The 23,026-nt window shown below is 36.6% G+C and overlaps 1 protein-coding gene across 2 annotated transcripts in view; it reads left to right on the top strand.

The window, feature by feature from the left end:
• The window catches only part of LOC124711930 (protein bric-a-brac 1-like), a 195,578-nt gene that overhangs the window by 139,534 nt on the left and 33,018 nt on the right, over positions 1–23,026 (top strand). The gene's annotated exons all lie outside the window — the stretch shown is intronic.

Raw genomic sequence — 23,026 nt, 5'->3', positions numbered from 1 at the left:
TGCATGCACTGTATGTACTGGAAGAAATGGCCCCGTGAGCCGGTGCGGGTGCCCACTAACGCAGTCGCTCTGTGGGCAGTGCTGCAGTATGCTCTGCCACCGTCGCCAGCATCTGCATACGCCCACTTCCTGCACTGGGGGGGTATGGCAGCTGTGAGGCCACCACACAAGCAGTATGCCCCCCACGCACTCGACCAGGCTGTAGAAGACTTCCGCAAAGGAAAGTTCGCATCAATCCGGGCTTGTGCCCGCCATCACGGTGTACCAATGACCACACTCCACTACCGCGTCAAGCTGAAACTGAAGGATTCAGCAAATGGACATGCTAAGGTAAAGTTGTGGAAATGAGCTTAGTTAGATTTGCCAACATCTTTGTCAAGTTACAGATTTCAAATTTGTGGGTTTGTGTATAGAGGTTGCAAAAATATCTCTTTCTTTGTCATGTTTTTTCTTTTTATTGTGTTTAAAGACTTAGTATGGGTCAAAACTAGAAAAAAAACCTGTGTAATCATATGTTTAAAAACACAGATACGTCAAGTATGGGCCATTTTGCTAGCGTCAAGTCTTTTCTCTGTACAATGGTATGGGCTGTCAAAAACATAATTTCACTGCTTGTTTTTTGGTGGTTTTGTTCCTCCTTGCATTTAGGCCATTAGCTACAGTAGTGTTATTAATCATAGCACTTAAAACTGTTGGCAGAACCTTCTGTATTGAAGTTGTACTGGTATCACCATAAAATTGGTGATTCTGTGTGCCAGAACAAAATAAGTATTAAAAAGACTTCTTCAAGAAATGACGAATTCCATTGGTTTAGCCAATGATACTGACCAACAAGTCGTTATTCTGTCAGTTATTCTGTCAGTTATTTATTCTGTCAGTTATTTATTCTGTCAGTTATTTATTCTGTCAGTTATTTATTCTGTCAGTTATTTATTCTGTCAGTTATTTATTCTGTCAGTTATTTATTCTGTCAGTTATTTATTCTGTCAGTTATTTATTCTGTCAGTTATTTATTCTGTCAGTTATTTATTCTGTCAGTTATTTATTCTGTCAGTTATTTATTCTGTCAGTTATTTATTCTGTCAGTTATTTATTCTGTCAGTTATTTATTCTGTCAGTTATTTATTCTGTCAGTTATTTATTCTGTCAGTTATTTATTCTGTCAGTTATTTATTCTGTCAGTTATTTATTCTGTCAGTTATTTATTCTGTCAGTTATTTATTCTGTCAGTTATTTATTCTGTCAGTTATTTATTCTGTCAGTTATTTATTCTGTCAGTTATTTATTCTGTCAGTTATTTATTCTGTCAGTTATTTATTCTGTCAGTTATTTATTCTGTCAGTTATTTATTCTGTCAGTTATTCTGTCAGTTATGATTTCCAGACATAAGCTTACTGGACTTGCACAAATATTCTCTCTTGAATGAATATGGCATACATTTTTTATACTTTGCATACATTCAGGACAAAACACGCTCATAAATGCCTACAAGGAAATTTGTGTTGGGGAATGTGCTATACTTGCTACACTATCAACTGTAAATAATTAAGATTTTGTGGGCACTATAACTGGCCTGGTAGAAAGTTCTGCTGATCAGTTGCTATTATTCTTATCTGTGACTTGGTATGTGGCCAAACCAAGCAAAACTCTGTTGACGAATGTGTAAAGCAGTTAGAAGTTGGAAAGAATTTTCTAAAACAAATGCTCTTGTGAAAAATTCCTCAACTATTTGTGTAAAAATTTTCAGGAATAAATTTTGTTTGCAGCTTGCTCCTGTTCCATCAGTCTACAGCGGATGTTTTAATGATAAAGACCTGTTCATGTCCTTCCTTTCTTTTAGTCACCAGTGCCAGAACAGCTTTTCCGACCATGCGTTGCTAGACGACTTTCTGATTTTCTGTTGCCTAGGTCTCTCTCTCTCTCTCTCTCTCTCTCTCTCTCTCTCTCTCTCTCCCCCCCCCCCCCCCCCCCCCCCCCCCTGAAAATGTGTAATTGCTGTGCTGAAACATCTTGTGTATATAATTATCACATGGTTTATGTTGTTGTGCAGCAGTAACCAAATGTAGCCAGTATTACAAAGACCTTATTAGTACCAATTCCGTTTCTGTGCCAGATCATGACCTGTTCGCTCTATTCTCACATGGGATCATTCCCATTGTGGAACTCTTAATATCGGACAGGAGAAATCAAATGCCAGTCGAGTGCTGTCTAAGTATTTGAAATTGCTGCTGTCATCACAAGACTGCTTTGATTCTATAAGATTTCGCTTCTGTGGTAGCTGCATGCACTGTTCGAGTATGTCGTCGTATTCCTTGCTACTCATTTCTAAACAAAATGCTTTCAACTTGGTGGAAATGTAACTAGAAGGAAGGATTGAGCAAATCAGTTTTAGACAGTTGCAGCAGGCAGATTGCACATAGAGATGGTACATACATATATAAATACTTGTTCCATAGATCGTGAATAAAACATTTCGTGATTGATGATGTGGAACATGTCACTTTAAAATAAGTTTTTTTTACACAGAATACAGTTGTTGCTTAACTGTGTTCAACAGCTGATTGTCACAGTTGTGGGAGCACTATAGCATGTTCTGATTGTACTCCTTCAGTACCCTTTTCTCTGCTTTACATCCAAGTGAAGAAATCATTCATTTTATAATCCCATGCTGGTTTTGTTTGATAAGAGATTTAATTAAATCAAATGATTACACAGGGTGGTTAGAAACAGTTTGAAAACCATGTAAGGGTGTTGCAGGAGAGTTTATGCCGAGAAGTAATTGTTAAGAAAACAGATACGTTGCACTGTTTCCAAGTTATTTAGCACTGAAATTAGATAATCACATTGTTGCATTCACAAATTCAAGCACTTGCATACACCAAAATGCGATAATGCACAGACATTTGTGGGTTTGAGAGTTACCCCTTATTGAAATGCTCATTATCAGTTAAAATGTAGGATAAATTTAAGTTACGTGAGCAAAAGCTACATTTGTTTGGTTTGAGAAAACCAAAGAACGTATTTGTTGACACTGCCAAGACACTGACAGTCTCCTGTTAACAAACATTTAAGGACCTAGTAATTATAATTTGTACAATCGGTGTTTGTGCAGTAGGAATTGTGAATTATCTTCTGACATGCAAAAAACCTACAAATAAAGGCAAATAGAAATATGAGGCCCCATGTTTTATTTTGTAGGTTTTGTAGGGCCAATCCTCAATAGAAGTTGCATGTCAATTGTGTCATTACTCAACAGTTACATAATTTATTTTAAAAAGTGAATATAGGCATTGGTTTCCATAAACCAAAGGAAGAATTACAAAGTAATTATCTTTATGAAGGTAGTAAGAAGTCTATACCACCCTTTTTACAACACTGCTCTCAGTATTCTAGGAGTATGGTGAGGAAATCTGGTGGGGGAATTGCAAGCACCATTGTGCTTTCTCACAGCATTCAAGACATGCTGTATGAGATTTGACCAGAGAATCAAAATGGCCACTCCATGCACTAAATTGTCTGCCTATTTTACATATTTGTCCAAGAGACAAAACTTGTGTGGTGAAAATTGTCATCTTGAAAGATGAAATCATTGCGTACTTCTCTAACAGAGACTTTCTTAAGAATTAGTAACTTAATTTCTGTAGCTTAGTCCAGTCACAGCTTCTCATAGTAAGACATGATCTATTCATTCAGCCAAAGGTAAATAAGTCTACAGTTAAATATTCTGAAATTCGCACTTTCATAGACTTTTGTTGGCTAACAGGTTCCACTTTTTGCTGAATGCAAAAATATCTGCTCTCGTGTTCCAAAATAAGTCTGCCACTATCTTTGAAGAGAATGTAATTCACCAAATTAGGGTCTTCACTGTATGAGGGGTAGATGTAAAGTTTTGACTATTTCCTTGGAAAAAAAGAACAAGAAGAAGAAAGAAAGCAAAATCAAGCTGTGATTATGAAACTTGGTGTCGTTATTCCTTATCTAAAAGTTCACCCATCAATACAACACATTTTGTCAATGATGCCTGACTCAGCAGTGACCTTAATTCTTTAAATCTGCCCTTTGCCTGTTAAGGACATGTTCCGCCTCAAAAATTGGCTCGTTTCTTCACCTGAGGGCAGAAGATCACTGGGTACCATGTCAGGAGAGCAAGGGGATGAAGCAAAATTTGATAGTCCAATAAGCAGCATGTGTTACTTTGTCCTACTCAAAATGAGCTGGGACACTGTCATGGAGCAGAAACATCCTCTTGAACAGCTTTCCATGATTCTTCATTATCTTACTGAATTGTCAAGAGATTCAGTACTATGCTCCTGTGACAGTTTGCCCCCTTATGAGCATAATCTGTTAGCATCATACCATGACAGATACAAAAATACACTCAGCATCATCGAACCTGATTACTGTTAGGATTTTTTTTTTTTTTTTTTTTTGCAGGGGTGAATCTGCACTTCCGCCTTGCTTTGCCCCATTGTTTCAGGGTTATAATGATACATGTAGTACTCAACCATTGTGATCAGGCAAATAAGATTTTAGCTGGAATGGCCTGACAAAAAGGCAACATTTCCAGTTATTTGGCTTGAGGGATAGTGGGTACGAACAGTTGTCACCCAGCAGGCTGAGACTTTTCTCATGTTCAAAATTTCATGGAAGATGTTGGAAAATGATCCACAACTGCTTTATCACTTTTCCATTATTGCCTCAATTGTGATACGCTAGTCTTCAACCCCCCAGAGCCTTGATTTCTCTTGCAGTTTCCAGTTCTTCACAAATAGATGGTCTACCACTAAATTTTTTGTTTTTCATAGTAGTTTGATCACCCTGGAAGTGTCTGCAGCACCAAACAGCCACTGTGTTACGTGATGGTGAATTGTTGCCATACACTACCACGACTCAGAATGGACTATTTTAGAGTTGTTCCTCTTCAGTTATAACATCAGTATCCCTTGTGGAGTTCTTTCTTATTATAAGCAGTGAGGAATAGAAATATGGTTCCTTGATTTGCATCCATATCACCTTCATGAAGCTTCTTGTGCAGAGTACTCAATTTCTGGTGGCCACAGCAAGTACCAATCAGAGTTGGGGTGAAATCTTAGTTTTATCTCGTAGTGCATAGTAGGAAATATCAGTCACTATTCAGGTTCTGAATCTGCGTCTGAACTTGCTGTCTGCCATCTTTACAGATGCCTCTTAAGTTGTAGTGTTGCTGGTTTCCATGTATCAGTTTGGTCCAGAGATATAACTAGCAGGCCATTTGCTTTATGTTTCCATATTCTTTTTTTTCCCATTATCTGTGGAAGCTGTTGTAACTATATTCTAGCTCTTTCCTGGTATGCATTTGCCTGCTTACTTCTTTTAAATAATTTAATGTTTTATTGGAGTTATCAAAGGGAAACAGTAACCTCCTTCCTGTAACAACATTTCGGATACTTGTAAGAAATTTTATTTCTGTGGGTATGCTATCAAAGCATTTTATAATCATGAGGAACATATAATCATTGTTCCACTGTGTTGAACAGTATTGTTTTCAGACTTCGCGACTCATTTCGTGTGCTAACTGTTTTCAAGCTATATGTATAAAGTAAAATAAAGTAAGCACACCTCTTGTGCCTTGTCAACACAGTTATCATCAATCACACACACACACACACACACACACACACACACACACACACACACACACAGCATTTCGGTGTGTGTTAACATAAGAACCATGTAATGCCTGGCAAGTCCAGTGCACTATTCAGACATGTAAATACCACAGTACAATATAAACTGCTGTAAAAAGAAGTTTTGTGTCACCTGCATGCCCACAAATGTAGAGGGACTGAAAGAATAAACCTTGTGAAACAAAAAACTGTTATTGTTAACCAAAATAAAAGCAGTCTGTTCAAAAGTGAACATCTTTGAAATCAAAATCTGCTGCTGTTAAACATTAAATGTCGGTTGGTTATAATTAAACTGCAGCTTCTCACAGAGGTCAGTTGTGGGTTGTAATTATGGTAAGTAGCAAAACTGGGTAGGTATTATAATGCATTGCTGCAGAACTGATTATGCGGGGGGGAGGGGGGGGGGGGGCAGATCGTTTCATTTTGGTCACCAGATGCAAATCTGGCTCTGTGAATGCTAGAAATGTTTCCGTATGTAATGGATTATGATTGGGATGTGGGCATAAAAGGTCAGACATGTGAGAAGAACATCATATTGATGTTATTTTAACCACCGTTTACACAATTTGTTGAATATGAGGACTGGAGATGTCAAGATGCTGCATCCATAAGATGATGTGATCAGCAGTTGCTCGCAGCAGTTCCAGTGGAATCTGAGCAATGTGTTGCTATAGACTGGCCTTTAGATCAGGTAAGACTGAACGTGTTGCAGGTATATACTTTCTTTCAGATATCCCCAGACCTACAAGTCCCATGGATTCAGATCAGGTGATCTTGCCTGCCATACATTTGGAAAAGATCTGGAGATAATACATTGATGGAAAGTTGAATTAACCAAATCCTTCTGGGCGAGTGACATGAGCTCCAAAGCAGAGATCAGATGCTGTACAAGGAGGTCTTGAAAAGATGGAGATGTCACAGCACACCTGACAGGCCCTATCGATGTATTCTCTTCAAAGAAGAACAGACAGAGAACAAAGATGCTTGTGAATCCACACCACAGGATCACATATTGTGAGGGCAGCACTCTTCATCACAACAGTACCCCAAATTTGGCAGTTGTGAGTATTCACTGCTCCTGTAGTGTAAAATGTGCCTCATCCCTCCATAGAATATTGCTGATCCACATGTCATCTACTTCAATACTTGCCAGAAAGCAAAGAGCAAATTCAGAACATTGCCATGTATCATGAGGCTTCAGTTGCTGCAATGTCTGGATCTTGTATGGGTTCCACGAAAAATAGGTAGCAAAACATTTCTACTGTTGACCATGAAATGGACAATTCTTGTGACACTGCATGAGCACTAGCAGTATCTGGAGCATGTGCTGCACTGTCAGTTCCAGCAACAGCAACTTTGTCAACAACTTCCACCGGGATAGACTACTGTCCTGTTCCAGGTGTAGACTACTGCCCTGTTCCAGGTGTCACAAGAAGTTCACCCTTAATTTGAATTTCATTGTCATCTTCTTTAAAAAATTTCATGGCATCGGACCTCTCCTCAGACGTTTCAGTCAATGGTACTGTGTTGGTGCAACATGGTAATTGCTGCCGTTCACATAAAACAGTTTCACCAACAGTGCACAGTGTCTCCCCTCAATTCAATGCATGATGAGGGTTCCTGTGATGATACAATGCAAGTTCCAACCAGCTGTTCCAAGGGCCATCAGTTGGTGTTGACAGTAAATGACCAGCACAAGTCATATATTCAATATCTTGTGTCTTATGATAATGAATGTTTGAATGATGATGCTAACTTCTAGCTGCATCTGTTAATAATCTCTATTAACTTGGTGACAGTGGGAATGTGAACCTGAAATGATACTGTGAAGCATGTTGACAGACTGAACAATGTACGCAAGCTGTATTGCCTAGTTCAAAATTCTTGAGCAGTTTGTTGCAATGATAGTAATTCCAAAATGTAAACAATAACAGTAGTGAGGAAATGCAACTATTCGCCTGTACCTGTGTGGCACCCAGAAACACGCAACTATCTTTTGAGCTACCATACTGTTTCTAGTAAGTACACACACTAATTCACAGCCAGATACCCAAATGCACCAAGCTGTGTCTATGTCAGTGCTTGTGTTTTATGTTATTCATGTCTGATGTCAAAAATTAACATGCAAGTTTAAAACACTGTATGTGTACCACAGTGGTCTGGAATGGACACCATGCTGATATGACAGGTGTACTATTCATTTACATTATATGTATTGCTTGCAAGTGGCCAAAACTATCTGTGGAATAAATACTACAGTATGGCAGCTGTGGACAGCATGCAACCAATAAAACATATTTTACCCTTCCTGGGCTAAAATTAGACACAACAAAGTAGTGTAGATCATTCTTCATTCTGTACTTGTGTTAGTGCTTTTCTCAAATTTTAGTATATTGTTTCCAACATATTTTGTATTGATAGACTGGTATTACCATTACCAACCATTTAAGTGTATGGATTCAAGATGTGCCCTGATCAACCAGCCTCATAACACTAATTGTTTCGTATGATGCTTAATTTTTGTTTTGAGTGAAGAGCTGTACAAAAGAAATTGTCCCACGAGTCATTCTTTAGTGAAAACATGTTTTCTCTGTCAACAGAGACATCAGTTATTCTCATAGGAAAAGTATAGAAGTGTAACCATTTTCAGAGTTGCAGAATTTTGTTTTCCCACTTCTGGCTATCATAGCATACACCACCTCCTCTATCCTCAACCTGCCTACAAGGCTAGCACCTTTCAGAGCATCATGAAGCTGAACAGAAATCATGACCGCAAGAGATCTTTTGTTTGGCTACCATTAATGTGTTCTGTCAGGCAGTAGCCCCACTGAGTTTAGCTAAGCAATTAAAGAAAAAATGAATAGAAAGAGAGTTAAGTGAGAGAAGGGAACAATGAGTTTCTCAAAATTCAGTGTAAAGAAACAAAGTATACAGAGAAATGATAAGACAAGAAGTGTCTGCATAGTAACAGTGTGGATTTTAATTTGCTTACCTATCCTTAACCATCTTCTTGTAGCATTTAACTTTTTTATTTCTCTGTTCATATGTTTATTTTTATCTAAAGGGGATATTTTTGCAACCAAAACTGAAAAAAAACCTCTGTGTTTGTATATTGTATTACAGTATTAATTTTTTATCCTAATGTGCATCTTTGTCTCATTTGTTCTTATTAAGTGATTTTGTTTTTTAAATTCTAAACATCATAAGAAATTTAAATGCTCACTTCCAACTTTGAGAGTATATTTTATAAAATATTCTGAGTAGTTTAAGAGTAGAAAAGTTTGATGAATCTGTTGCAGCTTTAAACACTATTACCAGAGTGGTGATTGTAAAATTATTGTCACAGGATCCATTGGGTGTAGCAACAGGCTGAATGCGGCTTCCTCCCCAAGGATTATCACCCTTATTTGCCAATGATAGGATTTCTGACCTCAATGCACTACAGCTGAGTGATGCACTGGCAAGATTGGGCATTCCTTGGGGTTTGCCACACAGGCAAGCAACATCAGCAACTGATCACTTGTGACTCCCCTCTTAGTGAAACTGGTGTTAATGCACTATGATCCAGTGGACTTTAAGTTTTGTAACAAGGAAGAAAAATTGCCATGTCATGACTCTGTAGTATTTATACTTGAAAATTGGTCTGACAGAGAACTCATTGCATGAAGGGAAAGATATGAAGGGCCTTTCTACTACTTGTATTGCAATTTCTTTAAGCTTCGCTATGAGTGTTAAGTGACTGGAAAAGAAACTTTTGCATTTATTTTTATGCCTACTATATTTTAAAATGTGCCCTCAATTACCAATTTTTTGTGTTATCAGGTAACAAAACCAGTCATAATTTAAGGGAGAGTAGTAAAAAAACAAAGCAGAACTTCTAACAAAAGTTTATAAATTAAACCTATGGTTGGCAGTGTAGACAGAGAGGCACTAGTAACTAAAATTTTATGCAATTAGCATGAAATATGATAAGGGGAGGGGTAAAATGTCTTCTAGTTATGGATGGAATGTCTGTCATGAATTTTTCAGTTGCCTCACTTATGATTTTACCTTCTCCTGTATCAGATTTCCATTCTCCCCTTGTACAGAAATGAACTGCTTTTAATTCACTGAAGTGAAGTGATGTCAGTGAAGTATACTCAGAAATGCTTAAATCTGACATGACTGCTGAAAATTTGTGCTACACTGGGACTTGGGGGCCCAGATTTCCTTCTTATTGTGAGCAGGAAAGCCAGATGAATTCCAGGCTGAAAAATTTTCATTAACCATAATGTATTACTGTGTAGAAACACTGAATCTGAAAGTCATATATGACACACACATGGCAGCACTTACAGCAGAATTCCATTAATTTATGTTTAATATGATGGTCACTTAAACTGTATAGGTTAGAAATACAGAGAGTTGCGCCACTGCTGTTCCATCCTGTGTTGACAGTTTCTGGTGACAACGATATAGTAATTCACCTCCACTTCTGATTGCAAAAAGAGTAGTGGATATGGGAAAAGGAAATATATAGTAGGAAAACATTAAGCAATAAATGATAATTTCTATTTTTTTTCTTTTTTGTCATAATAAAACTAAGGAAGAAAAGGATTGACTAAACAGACCACCATTTTAAAGGAAACCTGTTGAATTAGAATGCCTTCAAGGCAGAAATGATGACCCAGATCATGATGATATAGAAATCGAGCAAACAAAGCAGGGCATCCACTGCAGTTTGGTGTAACAGTTGGTGCAGAGTTACTGGTTTGGTTTATTGTATAATGTTGGAACCTTATTTAAAATTGGTCCTGTTTATTTCCAATATTACCCACACTTACATGTCAGTTTGAAAACTTAATGTTTTTGTAATTGAACTATACGTTGCTTTTGAAGTAGAATTGCCTGTAAGCAACTTTGGACTACTCTTAATGAGTCTCAGGAGTGTGCTGATGAAATACTTTTGTTCACTCACTGTGCAAAGTAGTACATGACATGGCATTCAAAGCAGTTGCTTTGTGGGGTTTCACAGTTGTAAACTCGTTCATGAGAGTATTTTTTGTAATATAAACATTTTAAGTATGCGCGTGTGACACAGCAGTTCTTGAAAACTGGTGTCTGTATTATTAGTGTTTTACGATCAGGTTGGATTAACTGTATACTTCTGGAACAGACACCTATAAAAAGTTGACAATTGTAGTATAGGTCATTAGTTCAGTGAAATGTAAGTGGTTATGAATCCCATGTGTGTATGAATGTAAGCTAGGCCTTTGTATATCTTTCTTTGTTAATTATCAGAGCAGTGTAAGGTGTTTGTTTTCTCCATATGGAAATACTAGGAGTTGGAGGGAGGGAGAGGGTGACAGGAGAGAAGATGAGTAGTGTTCAGAACTTTTCCACTTTGTCTTGTGGTCTTATAAGTATGCCTTCTTTAAAATTGGAGATGCATTTATATTAGAAGTTAGTTACAATGATTTTAAATTGAGTGGAGTGGCTGCTTGACACTTATTTATGGCAGCTAATGTTCACATGTTGTCTTAGATCCTGGTAATGATAGTTTAAGATAATGATTAGAGTTAAAAAGTTTCTGATATGCATCTGAATTGTGTTGCATTGCAGTATGTCAGTACTTCGTGCTGTTTTCATTTGATATGCTGAGATAAAACGTATTTCAATTTGTTTTTGATAAAGTGTTTAATCAATGTTCAAAATTAAATACCTACCTCATAAATATTACTGCATAAAAACAGATTTGATAGACTTTCATATGTTCGAATCATGATAGGTCTTTCTATTACAGTTTTCTTGTAAACTATAAATTGGATGACAAGAGTCTATGATTTTGAACAGTATTTGCGATGCTCAGCAAAATAATTATGAAAATCAAAAATATGGGAGTATAGTTGAAACAAATTGTTTAGTTTGGGTAATAACTGTTTCAGCTGTTTGGAGGAAGTGTTCTCCTAGAAGCTATTTTCTTAAAAGCAGTTATTTGATTTTCTTTGAAAGAAAAGTGAAATCAAGCGTGTATTATGAATGAAATAAAATATTTGTATTCTGTATTTCTGTGGCAAGGAATCAAAAAGTATATTGACGGAATACATTTAGGTGAAGATGTCGGAATATGCAAGTTTGCATACATTTGTAATAACTTGAACCAGATGAGTGGAGGGAAGAAATCTCTCTCTCCAATTGCCGAGATTTGAATAATCACATGTGTGTACACTCGGGAGTGCCCTACAAGATAGACACACACACACACACACACACACACACACACACACACACACACATACACATACACACACACCACTGGCTGCCTCATCCCTCCTGCCATCTTCCTTACTAAAATAATTCTCAAAAGAAGGAACTTGCTAGAAAGATGTTATATAAGCTATTAATTGTGGTGAAGAGTGCCATTATGCTGAAATTGTGTTTCCCAAGACAGGTGCTTGTCTTATAGTTATTGGTGACATTTATGATGATGGCATTTGTAAATGTCTTCAGCCCAATGCTAGTGCACATCTTAGTGCTGTGCATACAATTTTGGTCTTTCTTTTAAATGTCATTCGAATTTTCCTTATTGAATTCATGTGCCTTCCTCCCCTGCAGTTACACAATCATGGGAGATTTCTCAGAAACTGTTTTCTCATACATAGTAACTATTTCATCATCTGTACCATAACTCATTCTAAAAAAAACTTCTCTAATGTCCTTTGTTACAATTTAATTACAAGTAAATGGGGCACTACTACATAAAGTGTGAAATTTGATGGAAAATTATGATTAAAGGAGTGAAAAATACTTAAAATTTTTTTCAGCGACAGCTACTGGTCACTTGCTGAGAGGCAATGTTTGAAAGTTTAGGGTCTTATTCTTGGTATGAGCTGCACAAGACATGTAACAGATATTGGCTATTGCAAGGTATGCTTTTATTCTGTTAGGATTAGACCATTACTTTCTGCTCTTACTGTTACCATAGAGCATTGTGTCCTGTCATCTGTAACAGTTTCTGAGAGAATAAATCAGTACTGTTCATAAGGTAACAGATAAAACTGAGTGAAAAGAGGTGAACAGCAATATACAGATTTATTCTTTTTCTTCATAAAGGTGCGTGCTATTGATATTCATTTACCTTAATTTCAGCTAGGTTGCCACTATAATCTGTTATGTCATAGTGACTGAAACAGAGCTGAGATGAACATTTTCCGTGTTTGTTCACGATTACACAAGACTCTTTGGTTAAGATTGAAACAGGTGAATTGGTAGGAGATGTTCGTTTTTTCTCTTCTGTTTGAAACACTTGACTTACTTTGGAAATGACACTGCCATTTTCAGACTTGCAGAATTTCAGGTTTCTATTTTTAACACATTTCTTACTCCAGATGATAGAAACATCTTGTTAACTGTGTTGTCGTCATTTTCCAAATGAATACTTTACCAATTTAATGGTTTATTGTGTTGTTTTATTTATTTGATAGTTATACTTATTCCTGCTCTTTGTCTTTCTTCACAGAGATTCCAGTGCTGATTAATGCATCTGTTTTTCCCATAGTTCTTTATGTAAGCTGGAGTTACCTAACATATCTTTATTGTTTCTAAAACAAGGTCTCCTAAAAATAGCTTGGGTGTCATTGATAACTAGGATTTTAAGCAAGGACCTTGCCCCAGTGGTAGCACAGGTCCTGTCAGATCACAGAAGTTAGGTGCTGTCGGGCTTGGCTAGCACTTGGGTGGGTCACCATCCAGTCTGCTGAGAGCTGTTGGCAAGCAGAGTGCACTCAGCCGTTGTTAGACCAATTGAGGAGTCACCTGATTGGGAAGCAGTGACTCTGCTTACGGAAACTGACAGCAGTGGGGAGAGTGGTATGCTGACCCCATGCCTCTCCATATCCTCAGCTAGGAACACCTATGGGCTGATGACAACACGGTGACCGCTCGGTACCAGTGGGCCTTCAAGTCCTGTTCAGATGGAGCTTAGTATATATAAAATAGTGGATTTCTTGCCTATTTTAGGTATTCATCATTTTCAAAACATTGCCACACAGTAAGAGGATGCAGCTTTTTGTGTTGAGCGGTATCTCCCTCCCCCCCCCCACCCCCCCCCCCACCCCCCCCCCCCCCTCCCCCAGATGGTTTACAGTACAAGGAACATTCTATTTCTTGCTGATATTTAATTACTAAGTAACATGTAATGTTCTTGTGTTTGTTTTCTCTCCATAACTGTTTAATTTGTTGATATGAAATTGTGATCTGCCCATGTTTCCATAAATTTATTTCCTTGTTTTATCGTTTTCTGTTCTGTTTGTTCTTCATGTAAACATTCTTTTCCGATGTCTGTTGCAGTTATTTGCTCATATATGCTCATGGTAGGAAGGGAGGAAAGTTACATTGTTTGGGAGTTGTCCTTACATTTTTTTTTTGCGTGATTACTGGACTGTAATTAATATTAAAACCTATGAGTAAGCTATGAGAATATTCAAAAATTTTCATCTGTACCTTAAAAAACTTTGTGAAAGTCAAGTTAGCACATTTTACATTAGCGAAATTCTCTCTCTCTCTCTCTCTCTCTCTCTCTCTCTCTCTCTCTCTCTCTCTCTCTCACACACACACACACACACACACACACACACACACACACACACACACTGCTATCTAAAACACAATGAGGTGAAATATTTCAGCCCTTGACAAAATATCAAGAGAGGTGTTCATTGTAACACTCACAAGCCAAACAAACACCATATAACTAAAAATGCATTCCTACTGTTTCTGGGGAACAGAAAGCACAACAACCTATAAATTTAGCTTTTTTTACTTACTAGATTACTGATTGACAGAAATTTATCTGATAAAATAAACTTCAGAAATAATATACACCCACACATTGTCTTATTATTGAAGTCATCTTTACTAGTAAAAAAGTAATAATGCATAATTGCCAAATATTTTTCTGAGTATTTGTAATGAAAATAGTTTTGCCTTCTTTTGTTAAGATAAATCTTGCTTATCCTGCTAAAGACAGACCTAAGTGCTCATAGTGCCTTACATTTATTAATGCAATTTTAGCAGTCCAGGGCTGCTGCAGGTTGAGCAGGCTGGAGGTGTCTTTATTTTATATGAATTTTCTCGGAAGTCTTACAACAGGGAGTACTCTATGACAATAGAATAATTCCTTTTTCTGAAAAATTTTGCGTATCACCAGTCTCAATGGCTTATACTGAATGCCGTATGATACTAATTCAAAATCTTCAGTTTGATTGTTTGCTTGTGAATGTTTAAATATTATGGAAGTGCAGTTAAAAACTGATAAATAGATACTCAGGTTGAATTATATAATCTAAAGAAATAACAACAGCAGTCACTGTTGCACACATGCATACATATTAGGTCATAAGCAGGAATCTTAACACCTTGGTCGATATGGTATAAGTGCACAGGCTAGAAAATTGTTTATGAATAACTGAGAGAGAAATGATTGCCTTATGCATCCCTTTGTGTAAATGAAAATTTTTAAAACTTTTGTCCCCAACTAATCTTAAAGAACCTGAATGCTGGTATGCTGTTTTCCCACAAAATATTTCTCCTACGCAACTCACTGACTGCAAATATATATTAACACTACCTCTTGGAAGGTTTTAGCAATGTCTCACCTTGCGATCTTCAGCAAGATAGCTTACTTAAGTTTACTGCATAGTAGCCACTGCATAATGGAAGAGTACCATATACTAATCACCTAAAGCTGCAGTGTAATTCACTGTTTACATCCACTTTCAAACTTACATTTGGGTGTTGGAAATGTCAGTAGACCCTATATGAATACTATACTGTTAAACTTAAATCCGTGCAAATTACAGAAAATTTCAGTTCAGCTGCAGCAGCTGCAGTAACTAAACTGGTAGTTCCTCCCTTACAAAACAGTTATCTGTTCCAGAGTATTGTTAGTAGAACTGACTAAATTTCCTGGTTACGCAATGAAACTCACCTCCCATTTGAAACAATCCTTTAATTTTGTTGCCATTGAGTAGACCAGCAATGCATACTTCAACTCTCTTTGTGTCCGTTGCTGAGGCATAACTTAAGAGTCTTTCTCGTTTTGGTGGAGTGATTAGTTTTCTTGATTTCTTCTGTTTGCATGCCATTATAGAAAGTGACTGGCCATGACTCATGACTGAAATCACTCTGCATATTATTGCCAGCAAAGAGAGACGGGGAGCTCTGATTTCACAGACTAATTCATTCATGTCCAAAGGGAATTGTAGACTTGAACCAATGTGTTACTGATCTCCAGTTTCATGTTGCGCAGAAAATATAATTTCTATGAAAGCTGATGTGACTTACCAAACGAAAGTGCTGGCAGGTCGATAGACATACATACAAACAAACACAAACATACACACAAAATTCAAGCTTTAGCAACCAATGATTGCTTCATCAGGAAAGACGGAAGGAGAGGGAAAGACGGAAGGAGAGGGAAAGACGGAAGGAGAGGGAAAGACGGAAGGAGAGGGAAAGACGGAAGGAGAGGGAAAGACGGAAGGAGAGGGAAAGACGGAAGGAGAGGGAAAGACGGAAGGAGAGGGAAAGACGAAAGGATGTGGGTTTTAAGGGAGAGGGTAAGTAGTCATTCCAATCCCGGAAGCGGAAAGACTTACCTTAGGGGGAAAAAAGGACAGGTATACACTCGCGCACACACACACATATCCATCCGCACATACACACACCCAAGCAGATATTGTAAAGGCACAACTCTTTGCATTTACAAATGTCTGCTTGTGTCTGTGTATGCGCGGATATGTGTGTGTGTGTGTGTGTGTGTGTGTGTGTGTGTGTGTGTGTGTGTGTGTGTACCTGTCCTTTTTTCCCCCTAAGGTAAGTCTTTCCGCTCCCGGGATTGGAATGACTTCTTACCCTCTCCCTTAAAACGCACATCCTTTCGTCTTTCCCTCTCCTTCCCTCTTTCCTGATGAAGCAACCAGGTTGCGAAAGCTTGAAGTTTGTGTGTATGTTTGTGTTTGTTTGTATGTCTATCGACCTGCCAGCACTTTCATTTGGTAAGTCACATCATCTTTGTTTGATATCAAAGTAGTAATTTTTCTGGGAAGTATTCGCTACCACCAGTTGGGAAAGGATGTGTAAGTTTCGTGGAACTGTACCCTCCATCCTCACCTTAGTTTATATTACTGTACTTCAAAGACTTCTACGATAAAAAATAAAATGTAACGTCATTATTATATCCTACTCAGTTTCTTCTACTTAACTATTGAGGCCTTCTTGCTAACAGTGATGAGCCAGTTATGTTCTTAACTAAAGTACACCAAATATTTGTATCTTTGGTTTGATGAGTAGCTATGTGTCTGAGTTTTCTGTAACAATCTGTGTTTAATATGATAATGTAAGAAGAGAATGAGTCTCTTTTATGCTTTTTGGGTTTCCCTTGATATTCTCCTTGTGCTCAGATTATTGGATGATCTGTGTAAAATGTCTTCCGTATTTCAGGTCACTTAAGTGGTTTTGATTAAGTCATCAGGGAAGTTATAGTGGATTTCCTTTTATGGGTAGACAACTCTGAAATTACTCTCAAGTAGCACTTTGTCAATTTTTCAATAATTTTTGTAAGTGTTGCCTCAAATCTCATTCCCTCCTCCTCTGTCAGCAGTCTTCTGTAACACTTTCGCATATTTGGAGGCATAATTTAGAAAAGAAGTTCCTTACAAAGGATGTGTTGTGTTATGGATGGAGAAACCTGAGCAATTACAAAAAAGGTTGCAGACATGTTTTCTGCTATCTGTGTACTTACTATTGTATACTTACTATGTATTGGTGTGCACTTAAAAACAAATGATTGGATATGTATCTTTAATATTTTTCTCTCTATTGGTTTTGGGGATTCTCAGAATGTTCCTGATGCAGGAGTCATGTGCTGTTTGCCAATAGATCTTTTTTCTTCCAGTTGATATTCTTATGATTAATAAAGCTGGTAGTTACCAGTAGACTCCAAATGCAAAGAAAGTTGTACATATTAATCACTAGATAATGTAACTTCGAAATGCAGCCTATTATTAGAACTGTTACGCAGTTAACTGTCAGTGAATCTATACTGCGTGTCTTGCTACCTCATATAAGTGATGACTATTTTTGTGTCAGACATGATGCATGTGACTTCCTGCCTGTGGCTTAATGAGTGTTTTCACTGAAAAAAGCTAATACTTCCTTACATTTGTCATATAGCTTTCACACTTATTTTTTATACTCTTAGAGGCTTTTTGTAAGTTCCAGAAATCGTATAGAAATTTGTACACTCTTTTTTTCATAAGCATTTATAACTGAAAGAGTTCCTAATGTGTGAGTAAGATATTATGTGAGCTGATCCTCAGGTGTAGGAAGTGTATTTAATTTCATGTAAAGTGCTGTAATTTTTGTAAGTAAAATATTTTTGGCATTTCTTTATATATATTTCAGACAGGCAGTGTCATGGTTAATGGTTGCAAAGTACATATATGTATACAGTCATGAATTCTTTTTATTTGGTTTGAAATTGGATGAATAATTGTGTTTAAACTTAAAGGAAAGATTAATCCTCCATGCTTTTGCATGTAGAGATGTGGCATTTTCGACCACTCCTGTAAACATTCCATGCCTACTTAATAATGTATTTCTTATTTATTAAGCATATAAAAAAATAACTTCTTTAAAAGTGAAGGACACAAAGAATATTTGTACTCATATATGTAAAAAGAAAGTAGATACGTAAGTGAATTTATGAGGTTGCTTGCATTTTTATTTGGTATTTATTTGTATAGTATACAGTATTGTTGTGTTGTACATAATTTTCCATTTAATTAATGTTTTAGGAACAATTTTCCATGTAAATATGTTAACTGAATTGAATTGTATTGTATGTGTGCAATTATGTAAACAAATGCTCTGTGTATTGCAATAAAGATTGGAACAAAAGAATTGTCTTTTTGCTTTGAAGTCATCAGCTTTAGCACTGGTACATTGGGGGGGGGGGGGGGGGGGTGTTAGTGTATATGTGTGTGTGTGTGTGTGTGTGTGTGTGTGTGTGTGTGTGTGTGGGCGGGCGCGCGTGCGGGGGTGTGCCTGCACACATTTTTAGCAAAATTTTGTTCATTATTTATGATATACGGATACTGTCTCGTTTGTACTACAGCTATTGTTATTTAATATTATATCTGTTTTAGCTATGAGACGATTAAGCATTAGATAGTTTAATCACTTAAACATTAACATTTTTTTGTCACTGTCTCTTCACTGTTTTGTAGTCTGGAAACAGCAGAAACGGAAAATTAGTCTGTGTTTATGCATGGTGATATTTGCTTTAGTATGTGATAAGAACTTCACCTCAGATTTTTTAATTTAATTCAATCTTTTTATTGCATTGCATTTCTAGAACATGCTATCCACTTTAATAATTTGTATGTTTCTAAGTGCTGCATGTACTCTGTAGGCAAGCATTTACTCATGTAATGCTTAAGAGTAAGAAAGTAATTCTCCATTTCTAACAAACAAAAGTAACAAAAGTGTGCTCTGTCATCAGGGCTTGTCACTGAACAGATTTTTATTCAAAAGAAATGCAGTCTCTCTGAAGTGGGACCTGTATCACATGGTAGACCAATTATAATCAACTAAATTACACAAACATCTAAGAATAGGGTGAAGTGTTATGTGTTCTTAGGAAATGTTAAGTGTTACATGCAGAGGAAAACAATATTACTAATGGTAACTGTGTGTGTCATTATTATCAGAGTTTACTGTGAAAAAAGTCAAAGGGATCATCCCTGTCTTTCCAGCAGGAGTGTTGCTGTATGAGACATATCACCCAGGGGAGTTAAATTGAGTAAGCACTTGGTGTGTGCCTGAAGCATTCAACAACATTCTGAACAATTACGGGTTTGCAAGGAGCCATATTATGTGATTGAGTAGGCCGTTTGGTCATTTTGGCTAACAGGCTGCCACTTGGGCGTTACCAATAATGTTAGTAATAGCAGTGGATTTTCACCATACACTCAAGCTTCAGAATATATTCTGGAAGTCTCAACACATTACCAAATGAAACAGTTGTCTCACTGGTCATAAAGTTAGCACCAACTACAGCAGTTGCATTTTTTCCCACTACCATTTAAAACACTACTATGACTTCATGCTAAATTAACCATCATATATGATTCTAAAGGCTGTATTAATCTCATACTTTTTTCCCTGTTGTTTTGTCCTGTAATACTATGTATCCTTTTATGCCCTCTGTGTGTGCCCACTTTTACGTTTTGTTGTGGTTTTGCGTTTTGGTGTCCTAACAGTCCTTCCCTACATACTCAGTCAGCTAAACTGGTACAGAAGTGAAAAAGCTTGTAACACAATGTTGACCATCTCAACTTCATAAGTTGCTCATAATTACAAGTATAAAGTAATCTTGGTACAGTACTGTTTCAATGTAGTCACCAGAATATATTGAGTGCCATGTTTGGCAAAAAAAAAAAAAAAAAAAAAAAGTGAGGATTCAGAGCAAAATAAAACTGCTTCATTCTGACTAATGAGATCCCCAACATGCCAAACATAAAAAATGGTAATTACTTCAAAGTAGGGTCTGTGGAACATTTCCGTAAATGACACAAAAATGATTTTACATTCACTGTAAAATAGAATTACATGTTTGTTGTGAAACTAAATGACACAAATCTCTGTTGTACCTTAAATAATTACCCTTACCTGTTAGTAAATACTAGTTACAAGTATTCTTTTCAAGAATATTGAGAGAGAGATACAAATTCAGAACACAGTCTAATATTTCTAAGTGCTTACACCTCACACAGCATTAACAAGTTTAGTGATTATTATTTTCTTTTACGATAGGTTTTTAACATTCCCAATAAATAATGGAAGGAATAAATGTAAATACTTGCCATACAGTTCAGGAATTCAGTGATTGATAGTACATTAACACAATTGAAAATATTGCTAAGCGTGCAGACAATGTTGTTCTTCAGATCTAATGCCTATCAACCACTCAATGCCTCAACTATAGTTACCCTTCTTCTTTTCAGGAAGACTTTTTCCTTATCATAATATTTATGAGAAACATTTCATTGAGGCTTACTGTAGTGTTAAGTAACTGCTTTATAATTGGGATTGTCAGTTATATTGTTGTAGTCTGCAGGTCTTCATTTATCAACCAAATGTGATGACACAGTGGGAAGACACTGAACTCACATTTGGAAGGACAGCAGTTCAAATCCTCACCTCATCATTCCCAAGTAGGGTTTCAGTGCTTTTCCTAAACTGTTTAAGGCAAATGCCAGGATGGTTCATTGGAAAAGAACACAGGAAATTCCCTACCACACACTTCTCTAACCAAAAGTTGATGTCTTTGACTAATGACCTCACTGTCAATGGTACTTTAAACCCTAATCTTCCTTCCTTTCTCTTGATTTGTGATGGGCTGATTGTGCAAGGAGGATAGTTATTTTCTGATGAATTGTGAAAATGTGGGTATTTTTTGTAAATGTAATACTGCACTTGCTCTTTACCATACCCACGGCATATACTTTTTAGTGGACCAAACATTTTTCTTCATCCTTACTCATCTTCAGATGTCATTCCTTTACATTGCAAATTTTGTCTGAAGAATAAGGACTATTTTCAGTATGAAGTGGATGTTGAAATAAAATGGACAATGTGTGATAAAGGTTGGTTGTATTGTGATTATAAGACTGAAAATTGTATGGTAACAAATAAATACTTATGATCTGTGGGTCAGACCAGTAAAGGAAGAAAGACAGATGTGTCTTGAAAACCATACCCACAAAAGTGAGATTATCAGACAAACTGACATCTGCAATTTATTTAGTCATACTAAAAAAGAGTATCAGTTATGATTCCACATATATACACAGGATATGTTTTCTCAGCCAAAGCAAGGCCTTTATGCAGCCTAAAAACTTGAAGCCCCATTTCCAAAGGATAACAACTTCAATACAAAAGTTTAATTTAGTTTTTTACAATTGATCCTCAGTGCCTTTTCTTTTTGTCTTCCCTAGATTTTCATTTACTTTTTAGCTACCCTCTACATGTTTACATGAACAGGTGTGCTGCAGAATGCTATAGATTGATTAATTGAACACTACTCATTTTGTTGTAATATGCTTCAAAATTTTAATTGGGTTACAGTAGTGTCACGACTTGTCAAAACCTAAAGTAAAACCTTGTCACTTCTTTACATATTTTATTGCTCGCTGCTAATGATATGCTTGCATTGTCTTACAAAAATACACTGCCTTATCTAACAGTGTAACCAATCAAGATGAACTCTCCAAATGTAAAAGATGCAAAAGTTTCTGTAACTCGCAGCTCTTTTTGCAGAATAAAATAAAGAAAGTGAGACAAGACTTTTTTAAATGAATAGAAAAATCACTGATGCCCAGACATGGGAAACACAGAATAACAGGATTTGCTGTGGACGAACTGGAAAATGCCAACAGCAGATAAAGCTAAGAAATTTGGTGCATCAAATAGGACAATTAGAAACTCATGGAATAAGAAATTCAGTGTTCAGGAAGCAAAGGGGGGAGGGGGGGGGGGGCAGGGAAGGAAACAGAAGGTGGAAAAGACAAATACTATAACTGAAACTGCAGGCGTAAAAGAGAGGGAGGTGTGAAACATTGCAGTATCTTTATGTGAACAGTGTGGAACTGACAACGGAACCTCTTATAGTGGCCCTCTTGTATTTTCTTTATACTTTGGAGGATTTGAAGGTCAGTGCCAGATTCCTAAAGCATAACAACACAACTCTAAAAAACAACTCAAATAAATTAACTTTGAAGATTATATGACTTATGACCACTGTTAAATATAAAATATGTAGTTTACTAACAAATTCTTAGTAGCTCAGTGCATTTCATGATAAGGTTGTAATACAGTAATACTGTTCACCAATTTGAAGCTCACTAGTAGTGTACATATTTTATCCTATTTCTTTATAAAAACAGCATTTTTTTCTTTCAGTTAGTGTCCATATGAAAATACATAACAATTTGTTACAGACATGTAAAATACCTTTTCAAGTAAAAAGAATTCAATGCGTCAGTAATACTGTTCAGTCTCTAGCAGTAAAAAAGTATTTGATTTCCTATTTGATGTTTCGCATTTTTATACCAAACTTTAATTTATTGTGAATATTTACATTTTAATTTGAATAGTAATTAAAAATAAAAATGTTATTTATCTGAAAATTGTGATTCTGTACCCTTTAATTAATATTTCCATGCATCATGTGGAATTTAAGGAAGTTATGTATAGCACTAGTGAGAATCCGAACCAACAACTAAATGATTACGATCCTGTCGTGTTGCACACCAAGC

Source organism: Schistocerca piceifrons, chromosome 8, assembly GCF_021461385.2.
Source record: "Schistocerca piceifrons isolate TAMUIC-IGC-003096 chromosome 8, iqSchPice1.1, whole genome shotgun sequence".
In the NCBI taxonomy this organism is placed as follows: domain Eukaryota; kingdom Metazoa; phylum Arthropoda; class Insecta; order Orthoptera; family Acrididae; genus Schistocerca; species Schistocerca piceifrons.
This window is presented reverse-complemented; position numbering and strand designations above follow the sequence as displayed.